At 33.2% G+C, this 11,498-nt stretch overlaps 1 protein-coding gene across 1 annotated transcript in view; it reads left to right on the top strand.

The window, feature by feature from the left end:
- Positions 1 to 6,344: 6,344 nt before the first annotated feature.
- The window catches only part of LOC129234451 (LIM domain transcription factor LMO4-B-like), a 56,735-nt gene continuing 51,581 nt past the window's right edge, over positions 6,345 to 11,498 (top strand). Inside the window, exon 1 of the mRNA XM_054868454.1 lies at positions 6,345 to 6,418. The gene's annotated coding sequence lies outside the window, so the exon portion shown is untranslated. The remainder of the gene's footprint in view (positions 6,419 to 11,498) is intronic.

The following is an 11,498-nucleotide window of genomic DNA, read 5'->3' as shown; positions in this document are numbered from 1 at the left end:
TATCCATTTCAATGACTAAAAGTGGAACTTTTGACTGAAGGAAACCATCCCATTCATAAAAAACTGCAAATATTTTTCATTTTCCTTTAGGTTCAGCAAGTAATGGTAATTTTGTTTAGAAATGTATAATCAGAAATGTACATATTGTATTGCCTCTTTCTTTGATTAAATAGTTTACTATTTTCCTAAACGGTATTTCTTGATTATTTTCTAAACTACGACAAGTTTGAAAATCCGTAAGGGAGAACGGGGCTACAAATTCTGTTTTTCAAACAAGCTCAAAATTTGTTATTTAAACTTAGTTCTAGAACTATTGTTCTGAGACTAAAATCGAGTCATCTATGCCCTTTTGATGATAATACTTTTTTTTTTTTTAGTTGCATTTCGAAAGATTTTTTCAAAATTATCTTTATAGTATCTTAAGCCAAAAAGGAACAACTTGCCCCACCTTGAAGCAAGCTGTTCCGATATTAGCACGACGATATCTAACGATGATTTCGAGATTAACAATGTTTCGAGACGAGTAATTTGTCAAATGCATAATTTGTGATTAAAAAAATAACAATTGTTAATGTAAAGAAGTGTTTATTTAAAAGACTACTAAGCAATATCATCCGAATAATAAGTTTTTTTTTTCTTTTCAACTTAAAACGAACTTAGCTTATTTTACTTTTCAGCATTGATAATTTTTATTTTAAAGTTTAATTATTACCCTTTAAGTACAAATAAATACATTAAGGCTCAGTTAATAAGTGGAGTAATATTATAATATACTAACACAATGGAGTAATTAGAAAAATTACATATGATTAAAAGGTTCAATAGCTAATAAGCTATGATAACTAGTGCAGTCTTCAATCACAACAAAAAACCATCTTTGACTACATAAATGGTACGATACTTCGCGGACGATCCATAAAAGAAGTTAGTGCAAATAATTACAATAAACTCCCGATTATCCACGGGTGGATATTGTTATTGCAAATTTGCTTATTTATTTTTATGCTGATGACTTTCTAAATGTAGAAAATACTGATTTTAACCTAACAAGTGCAAAATCTATTTTTAGACATTCTTATTTCTTTCCTCCCTTCCTTACCAATGACATCAAAATTTCCTCGGTCAGCGAAACCTTGACTAGTTGAAACTCAAATTTTGCACCTACAGTCCTTATGCCTGTAAACAAGTGACGGACCAGTTATGTTAGAAAAAAAAGTTCCCTGCTTTACACGTTTTTGGCGTAACATATCTCGATTTGATTTGGTTGATCTGTTTGATTTTCTTGGTCCGTTTTCAGAAATGAGCTATTCTTTTTCGGATTTACATACATTTTCATCATTAGTATAGTTATCGCTTTTAGTGTTACTAGTTTAATCGCTAGTTTCTAGTATCGTTACTCGAGAGTTTAAATGTGTGTCAGTATTCATGCATTCTTTTGCTCTCATATGTACTATTATTGTCAGAGCCCGATCATTCTGATATTGGACGCGGGGAACAGTTCTATTTCAGGGGCCCACTAGAGCCAGACTATGATTTTGACACTAGGCATGAAATTCATTTTGTGCCCCCCCCCCCCACCCCATTCCCGCTTATTCTATATAATGAAGCTATAAAATATATCGATACTTGCGTATTAACCCAATCATGCTGGATTTGGTGGTACCTCATATCACAATAGGGTATTATACATTTACAAAGTAGAAGAGATATTGTATACGATAGTTATATAAGATGTGGTTAAACTTTGCCCGTTGCGTTAAATCGTAAATATCAAAGTTATTTATGATATAACTTTTAATAGTAAATACAGCCTAAACTTGGAGTGGATTTAGGATTTGTAAAGAGATCAAGTTTTTAAGGGGAATTTTATCAACAAACTAGCTGTACCCGACGCGCGTTGCTACGCCAACAAAAAAATACATCATAATACTGATTTTCATGACAATCGGTTGAACGGGGCAGAAGTTGCTACTCTGCAGTGCCACCTGGTGGCGAGTGGCTTCAATGAGCATATTATGCACCTTCTCCATGGAAAAATACATACATATATATATATATATATATATATATATATATATATATATATATATATATATATATATATATATATATATATATATATATATATATATATATATATATATATATATATATATATAGCAATTTTCATAATAATCGGTCCAAGTATCAAGTGAAGCCGTGACTATACTCAAATTTTGTACTCACGCAGTTTGCAAGATCAATCAATCGCTAAAAATATCAAATAGAAAAAGTTTTAAATCCCCCCGTTGCATGAAAAGCCATAAAACAATAAAGAAAGAATTTATTTGTTCAAACTCAAGAAAAATGGCAACAGCTAACTTCTTATCAATGAGATCTTTCACGCGAATTAATTTCTGCAGCCGATAATTTTATTCGTATTTATCCAATGGATTGTGACTTAAATTGGAATAAAAAAGGAACTATCGATCGGATTTTTTTCGAACTGGTCTATAAACATTCCCAGTACCAAAAATAACAAACGGTGAAAGTTTCAGTCAAATCTGCCGGGTAGTTTTTGAGTTCATGGATGACATACAGACAAACATTCATTTTTATATATATATAGATAAGAGATTTTTTGCTTGTCTTAGCATTTGCAGAAATGTCAATGATATTATTGTACTCTAGATTATAAGTGAAAACATTATTTATTTTTAATTATCATGATAAATTAAGGGGCTTTTGGGCCCTCCCTGAAATCTAAGAGGTGGGGCCTGTGCCCCTCATGCCCCTGCGGTAATCAGGCTCTGGGTATTGGTTTTCTACCTATTGTACAACTTCACACGAATATCCGCGAAATCGCTTATCCTCGGCTACCGTTTCACCGTATCCCGCTGATAACCAAGAGTTTATTGTACATCCATGATATTCTAATTACTATTTTCAGCGACTGTTGCGAAAAGGAAGGTTACTTGCGTTTTTAGTTTACACCTCCGGAGAAGGAAAGTCCTACACACGGTTTAACCGGATTAAACTCACAAAGAAGAAGCTGCAGTCTCCGACTAATGGCGGCTAGAAAGGCAAAGCCCAGGGCCTGATTAACGCAAGGTCAGGCGGGTCCGCGTACCTGGGCATCACAAATTTAGTGGCACCAAAATAGCCTAGCATAAATTCACTTACTTACTTCCTTTTTTTTAAAAAAAAGCTCATTTTACTTTTTCTCAACTTTAAGGGAGAGGAAGCTCAATTTTTTTTAAAAAATAAGCTCAAAACCTCATAAAGTTAAAAACATTTCGCATAAAGAAGTCGTTGTCCCCCCGTGTCCTGGAATTTCAAAATAATTACTCGGATGACATAGATGAACATTTTCCAGAAGAATTAACACACTTTCAAATTTTTGCAAAAGGTAACCCTTCTCCTGGAGAATATTTTAAAAGGACAAGATCACTAAACATTACACATACAGTTCCGAGTGTGGATTCACCCCTATCAGCAGAGTTCCAGTGAACGTTCCTTTGCATTTTTGAAAAGAATAAAAAATCGTTTGAGAAGCTGCGTTTCTCAGGATAATTTACAGGCGTTTTCCTTATTGACCATTGAAAATTCTGTGACATCAAACATAGATTTCAATTATTTGATCGACACATTTGCCTCTGTTAAAGCCAGAAAGAAGCTTTTTTAAAGCTTGATGTCAGAATTAGTAAGATTTTTTTTTTTTTTTTTTGCAGTTTTAAATTGTTTTTAAACTCTTTTTCGCCTTAAGAGGCAATTTTAACTGTGATTAGTTTGGTGACTATCAAGTGTTTGGTATTCCAATCCCAGATTTCCTTTCAAATGCAGTAATGTTCCTTTAAAATGTAGTTTCTAGTAATTAGGTTTCTAGTATGAAACATTGACTTTAAAATTGCGCGGATTTTCTCATGGGGGGGGGGCACCAACATCTACTCAGGACCTGGGCACCAGTTTGGCTTGATCGGGCCCTGGCAAAGCCTAGACAGATCCACTTTTGCGTTCGATTTTAATCGGTCCAATGAGACATCTGCCTTGTCTGTGCTACATTGAACTGTTTTACTTGTTTGGCTACTTTCTATAATCACTGCAAGGTCAGGTAATCAAGTTCTGGAGCAATAAACATGATCCTCCGAAAGTTTCATATTTTGATATCAAAGTGTGAAAGATATTTTGATTCATGTATTGATCTTAGAAAATTTCACATTTCTCTTTCTGTCTTTGGAGAAAGTCAGAATATTTCCGGTTAATCTTGGTGAAAGTCGACATTCTCCTATTTCGATCTTTCACGGTAACAAATCGATACATATAATATTAATTTATATACGTTTTGTTTACTCCACTGCTAACACAGATGAATAGGGGCAAGAAGTTCCTTAGGGCTAGCTGGTAATTTTTTCTGGGGCAATTTGTTCTGTACAATGTGTTCTTGCGTAAAATTACCAAAGAACTAAACAATCTCTATTAATTATTTGAGGGGTGGAGCCGCTTAACTTGTGCGGAGGAGGGGAGAGGGTTACCCTTGCCTTTTAAAGCATCGGAATGCAACCAAAAGAGGAAGTTCACAACTAAATCCTATGCAGACCCTATGTGCAAAATTTCAACGTTCTATGAATACCGTTATAAAAATGTGCAAGTTCAAACATACGCAAACAGATGTCACGAGAAAACGCGTGATAATTAACTCGGGGATGGTGAAATTGTGCTTTTCAGCGGCCCATATATTCATAGGCACGTATGCACGAGCAGATGAACCAAAAACAACTCAGTATTCATTCGGAGTTGAGTAAAATGAAAAAATTAGACCGAAATTTGAGTGAAAACGTTTTTGTGATTGCAATACCTTTTAATTGGGTTGTTTCCAAAATTTTAAAAGTATTTTTTCTTAAAAGAGCATGCTTAAAACCATCCGAAGCACGCCAATGGAGTAGCGTGCCAAAGTACATTACTTGTGACGTAATAAAGACGACGTTTTATTTCCAAAATCGGACATTTAAAAAAATGAAATTAAAAATAACTGTTGGGAAAATAAAACTTTTTTCTGGCTCCATGTTATAATTAGCTTTTTACTCATTCAATCAACTTTAATGACTAAAAGTAGTACTTTGGACTGAAGGAAACAACCTCATTCGCAAAAGGAAGTAAAAGTCGATAAAGAAGACTTAAATACTCACCTGAATGACTACCTCCGACTCATTAACTATCGAAGAGCTAATCAAATTATACTCTTGTGGGAAACAATGATGTACTCAAATTTTGATTGGTTTGTGGTTTTGAGGGTAGGAGGCTTGCAGTTTGCGGTTGTTGTGGATTGCCAGATTTTCGGATGAAATGCGACATGAAAACTAAACCTGAATAAATAAATGCAATCGCAAGCGTTTCTAGGGTCCAGAAGCAAACACACTCCTCAAAAGCCTTTTTTTTTTTAAATACATTTCATCTTCACTAATAATAAAGCTCAAAGTCTCTCTGTCGGGATGTCTGTAGGATGTCTGGATCTCTGTGACACGCATAGCGCCTAGACCGTTCGGCCGATTTTCATGAAATTTGGCACAAAGTTAGTTTGTAGTAGCATGAGGGTATGCACCTCGAAGCGATTTTTCGAAAATTCGATTTCGTTCTGTTTCACTTTCATTTTTAAGATCATTTTCCGGAGCAAAATTATCATAAGATGGACGAGTAAATTGCGAAATTATCATGATGTGGAATGGGAGAGCGAATGAACAATAGCCAATTGGTGAGAAATTCGTCATCCATTATTTGTAAATATACAGGCGAACTGAATGACCTTTTAATTTTCTACTACGGGCAAAGCCGTGCGGGTACCACTAGTTGTTAAATAAAGCAACAATAATGGCTGAATGCTTTTATCGTATTTTTTCAAATGTATTTGAAGATTCCTCTTTCCAATCTATGGACAAAACTTCTGAAAAGAAATCAAACAAAAGTATCATACTGAATGCCCTTTAACGCCGAGCGTTTAAAATTAAGCAATAAAATGCTATCCATAAGCGTTTTGACTTTCTCATGTTCGAAAAATATTTATAAAGCATAATGAAATGATTCGATGAAAAGCCTGATGTGTGGGGGAAAAGGGCAAGACTAAAATAACAACGAACTTACAGAAGCTGATTTCATCAGCATTGATTTTTCGAGCTATTGCCAAAGAATAAATTAAAGTTCTCCCCAAACTGCTACATTATTTATCGTACCTAGCACGTCAATCAACAGAGCGAGTCTTTCCCGCTTATTCAATCGGAATAGTTACCTCCCCCAGTTGATAGATGGCGCTGCGGGAATCCAATTAAATGACGGGCGAATGTTAGATGAGTCAGAACTAATGTTGTCGACGGGCAGGGTAAAGCCAATATTCAACGCTGTTCCAGTTTGCCGAGCGTGGATGTCAGGACAGCAGTATTATCCTCAAGTAAGTGCGTGTTTTGTTTTGTTTTTCGAAAACAAAGATTCGTGTTTTGTGTCAAAGTAACGCTGCCGGAGTTCTTTCGGGATGCAATCAATTTTTTTGTGATGCCTGTAGAGTTATGTTAAAAATAAAACGAATGCGAAATACAACATACAGCAATTTATGAGCATGTGTTTGGCGTCAATCAGACTTAAATTTTCTATTTTCAATGAACAGTCAACCTTAAGCAAGTGTCAATATTGATTACAGCTCGTTTGGGAGAAGGTGTTTTGACAGTCCACGTGCGATAGTTCTGCTTTGTGATCTTTTACAACTTTCTGTAAATAATGACTGAGAAAAGTGATTTTTTCCTCTTTTTTAATTTTTGGGAGGGTTTTATTTTCTGACCGATTTTTTTCCGGAACGCACTAAAAAGTGTATTTATTCCCTGCAGTAAATTGAACACAATTTAATTAATGCATATAAATACAAGCCATTTCATTTTATTTTTGAAAAAATGCTTTAAAAAAATTAGAGAAGGCGTGCCGAATTTTCTAATTTTTTATTTTTCAGAAAAATGAAAAGAATAAAGGGACGGGGCATCATAAACAGAAGGTTCATAAATGTATACACATTAAAGTTTTGTTTCTTAGAATGTGTACATAAAATGTTTTCGGACAAAAGCCATGCTGGTCTTAGATTCTTGATGTAGATTACAAACCAAAAATTTAATGTGCTTATATTGCTATTTATTAGTATTTTTAACTGTGTTTCAAAATTATTTAATTAATGCAATAAATAAGTAAGTGAACTGAGAAATTTCGTACATAAGCAAACTTCTAACAGTTTTCTTCAATAAGTCTCTACGATTGTTAGACGCTGATGCATACAATTAACATTGCATTAAGGTATCCGACTACGTTGAAAAGGCGATTTTCGACCAAAATTCACTTTTTCTCAAAATAGCTTTATTCAACAGCCCCATTCTTTAAGATTATGAAACATTTTGGTTTCATAATCTACGCGAATTAGAACTCGCGTTATAAGCATTTGAATACTAAGTGTCTGCAGTATAATACGTGTTAAGTCTAATCTTTACTTACGTTTTTTGAAGAATGCAATTATTTCTCGATACTGGCTACGGAAAACATGATTTTGCAAATTCTATTCAGTATTCAAGCATGAAATTTGGCATGCCTGTCTTGTAAGTACTTGTGAGTGGAATAGACCACAGATTATGTAAATGATGAAATATTTTTTGATTTATGGCTTTTTTATCGAAAAAAGGTGACAAATTTTTGAGAAATTTTTGGATAAAGTCACGTAATTTGTCATAAAACTTAAAATTCTTGAAATATTTCTTAACCTGCGGTCTGTTTCATGCGTAATATTTATACATGTGAAAAAATCTAAGCAAATTGTTTATAGCTAGTTAATTTTTATTAATACAGTGTTTCTCCTAACTGGTAATTTTCAGTCATTTTTGCTAAAAAATCACCCATTTAAAAAAAGTTATTGATATTATGGTTTATTTTTAAGCAAAATACATGTTTTAAGATCATTCTGCTTCTAAAAAAACCATTAATTCATTAAAAAAACTGCTCCGAACCTAGTCGAATACCTTAAAAAGTTCATGTATGAACTAAAAAACTAGTAATACGTGGACCAAAAATGAAAAAAATTATTGACTACAAGCAATGGAGCTTAATTTTACTGTATTTTGGTGCTTAGTTGTGTGTGTTGCACCTTAATATTTATAACTTTCCTTTGTAGCGAAGCAAATTGGTACTATTTTTGAATCAACGCGTTTCTTATTATTTGTTTTTTTCCATTTCTAATTAAAAATGGGAGCATAACTTACATAAATCTGAAACCCTACAATCTTCTCCGATGCACATAGGTTCTACAATTGATGCGCAAGTCATGATGTGAACTTGTTACAATCATGAAAAAGTTAGCTTTTTTACTTTCTGTTGAAGTCTTTTTTTCTTTGCTTTATATACAGTCGCCTTCGAACAACACTAAAACATATAAGTCTCAGAGTTGCGCTGTAGCTGAAAAGCAAAAACTGATTTATAATGCTGTTCTTTTCTTTTTTCCTTTCTTTTAAACATAAATACATAAACAAGTCAAATTTTTCTAAATTCATGCACCAATACTTTCCGTGGCGCACTGGTTCTGCGACCGATGTGCAAATCAAGATGCGAACATGAAAAAAAAAAAAAAAGCGTCTTATTTTCTGTAAAAGAGGTTTTCTCTTGCAGTGCATACGCTAGCAGAAAAGTGAAGATTTAGGTACACTCATTTACTTCTCCTTTTCACTTCTTGCTTTCTTTCCCCTGTTTTTTCTTTGATATAAAGTATAAAAAAGTTTCATTTTTCCAAATGTATGCACTAATCTGTTCTTTCGCGCAAGATTCGGCGTATCGATGCGGAAATCATGATGCGAACTTGTTGCGTACGTGAAAATGCTTTGTTGCTTTCTGTAAAAGAGGTTTTTCCTTACAATGCATACGCTAGCTGAGAAGCGAACATTTAGGCTAACTCGTGCGGACTTTATCTTAGATCATTGAGAGATCAATCAACTAAGGTTTTTCTGTAGGGGAATGTGGGGCAAAGTGAAATAGCTAAAGTGGCTGAGTTTTTTCAAAATGAACAAATTGGAAATTTCTTTTGAAAAATAAACTACACAAAGGAAGAACGTTGTATTTTATAACAAGACTTGCAATGAAACATTATTTTTTATTCTTGGTAGGCCTTTGGTAGGTCCCTGGTAGGCCCATTGTAAGCCTTTGGTAGGTCCTTTATAGACCTTTCTACGCCTTCAAAAAGAAGTTGAAATTTTTCCTCTTTTTTTTTCCATGGAGCAAAGTAAAAAATGAAATATTTTCCGAATGAAAAATGTTCTATTCAGTCATAAAAAATATTTTTAATCAAATGAATGAGTAAATGAAAGGTAGAATGAATAATTAAGATAATGAAACAATGAACGAATAATTAAATAAATAAAATATTTAATAATATGAAGAAATATAAATGAGAAGATAAAATAGTGAACGAATAAAGAATGAATGAATGAATGAAAAAGTGAATTAATGAATGAAGGAATGCAAATGAATGAATTAATAAATGAATCCGTAAGTGATTTTGAAACTGATTGAGTGAGTAAACGAACGGAACTATTTCACTTCGCTCTATCCACTTTGCCCGCATGTACATAATTAATTTGCAAAGTATTAAAAATGCTAACTAAAAAAAATATTGCTTCAAATATTAGAAGATCTGAATTAATATTTAAAATTTTAATAACAATAATTTTATCATTTTATAATAAAAAAAAAATAATTTTTGACTTATAGCAAAATATTACAATATGAGTGTCCTTTTCTGAAAATTGCCTGTATTATCATTAATTTTAACTTTAGCTGTATTTTCTTCCTGACTGGAACAGAGTAGGGTAGACCGGGACACATTTACAAGTATTTTTTTCACTGAATTTTCTAATTTTTATGTTTGAACCTAGGAAATTTTAGTTATTGTGGTTTCACGAAGCAGTTAATGAAGTCAAAATTTGTATATTCTGTTGTTGTTCAACTTGAATTTTTAACCGTAAAAAAAAATGTTTTTTTGAGTTCAAGTCTGTTGCGTGCATCGAGTGGGGCACGATTAAGCATATTAAAAATGACAACAAGGAGTAAGTAAAATAGATATTTAACCAAATTTAAATATTTTATTTACCTTAAAACACTTTAAAAATAAAAAAATCTCAAATAATTTGCAACTCGAATACTCTACCTTGCGGTGATTTACAAAATTACAGAAAAAGGTAAAACATTGCGTCCCATTTGTGTCTTTTGAGGTAAACACAGGCAGTTTGTTATGGGTATTTATTAACGCATTCGATGTGTTTTAGATTGCTTTCAGCAATAGAAATTGTTTTGTCCCTTAATAGTATTCTCGTGATTCTCAAAATAATGTTAGCTTTCATTATTTCCCTCTAAAAAGTGAGTTGATTGTCGTAAATAGCGAAAGTGCAAACAAAAGAAAACTCTGGATTAAAACTTCGCGTTGGCATGAAATTAACAACGAATAATGCTCGTCTTTTCGAAGCATTTATTTGAAAGAGGATCAAGTTTTACCAGTTAAATTTTTTTTTTATTGTTTTGTGAATTTGTACATGTATGACACATTAAAAGCTCGAAAGAAAGATTTGATAAAATTAGCTGAAGATTTAAGGCTTTCATCTCCGCCTAATTTAAAAATAGTTCATTTAACTAAACTTATTTTACTGCAGCATTTAGTTGAAAATGACAATATGCAAAATATTTTCTTGAAAATATTATCGCAGAACGAAATGAAAAATGTTTAACCGAGAGAGAACGTTTAGAATTTGAACTATCAAACACAAAATCTGAGAATTTTAATCGCCCGAATAGTACGCCAACTCTTCTGTTTTACTTCCATTACCGGCTTGAATAGTTTCCTCAAAAATTTGTTTAGGGTTTTAATATTGTGCGAGCAAAGAACACTTGGCGAGATTTCGCCTGTCAGTTAAAATATTTTTACGACGAGTGGATTAAAATGGTAGAAAGATTACAGAATTCGATAAGTAATAATAATAATAATAATAATAATAATAATAAATTAATTTGAATTTTGACATCTCGAATTCAAATTATGTTTTTCGCAATCACGTGTGCATGTGTGTGTATGTAGGCGTGTGTGTTTGTATCTGTATGCAGGCATGAGTGTGTGGGTATCTGCGTGTGTGTGTGCGTATGTGTGCATGTGTGTGATGCTGTGTGAGTAGGCATGTTTATGTATGCGTGTGTGTGTGTGTGTGTGTGTGTGGGATATGGACGCAACCGGGAGAGGAGCAGCACCGTGAGGCCGGTCGACGGTGGTGCTGCAGAGGGAGGTGGAGAGAAAATAAAATCATAGGAATTCAAAACAGTCAAATGAAAACAATAAGCAATGTGATTGCTCAAAAAAGTGGGAAAACAATTAAAAAGAAAACTACCACAATATATCCCTGAGAGTTTTATTGATGATTTGCATAGCATGACAGAATTGAAGCATTTAATTCAAAAATTTGAAACATAAA

The sequence above is a fragment of the Uloborus diversus genome, chromosome 1 (genome assembly GCF_026930045.1).
Source record: "Uloborus diversus isolate 005 chromosome 1, Udiv.v.3.1, whole genome shotgun sequence".
NCBI lineage: Eukaryota > Metazoa > Arthropoda > Arachnida > Araneae > Uloboridae > Uloborus > Uloborus diversus.
Note: the sequence above shows the minus strand (reverse complement) of the source record. Positions and strands in the feature narration are given on the sequence as shown.